At 34.5% G+C, this 536-nt stretch overlaps 1 non-coding gene across 1 annotated transcript; it reads left to right on the forward strand.

Moving 5' to 3' along the window:
* Positions 1 to 222: 222 nt before the first annotated feature.
* TRNAG-ACC (transfer RNA glycine (anticodon ACC)) lies at positions 223 to 295 on the forward strand. Its single transcript has one exon. It is a non-coding gene; the product is annotated as a tRNA-Gly (tRNA).
* Positions 296 to 536: the final 241 nt, after the last annotated feature.

Here is a 536-nt window from a genome sequence, read left to right on the forward strand (position 1 = left end):
TTAATGAAAAAGATAAAAATTGTAAACACAGAGTAGCTACAACATTATAAAAAGGTAAAAGTATAGAATATATTTACAACAAATATAGAAATAAGAGGAAAACTTGGTAACAATAATTATAAAGTTTGAAGTCAAAAAGTAATTGACTTAAGCCAAAATACTTCTTAATAGTGTGATGATATTGCACAATTATTAATAGTTTTTAAAGCAATTCTTGGGAATTCCCTGGCGGTCCAGTGGTTAGGACTCCACACTACCACTGCTGAAGGCCCAGGTTCAATCCCTGGTCAGGGAACTAAATTCCCATAAGCTGTGTAGAGTGGCCAAATAAATAAAACTGTTATCTTAAAAATAAATAAATAAAATAAAGCAATTCTTTCTTCATCTGTAAAATAGGTCTAATAGTAGCTACCATATAGGCTTTGTTTAGCAAGAAACACCTGCTTGCCCCTCCAGGGAAGAAATTCCACTGCATAGAGGAAAACAAAGGGCATGACAATGCCTGCTACCAGGAGCAGCAGTCCAAGGATGTCAAC

The sequence above is a fragment of the Eubalaena glacialis genome, chromosome 6 (assembly GCF_028564815.1).
Source record: "Eubalaena glacialis isolate mEubGla1 chromosome 6, mEubGla1.1.hap2.+ XY, whole genome shotgun sequence".
Lineage (NCBI taxonomy): Eukaryota > Metazoa > Chordata > Mammalia > Artiodactyla > Balaenidae > Eubalaena > Eubalaena glacialis.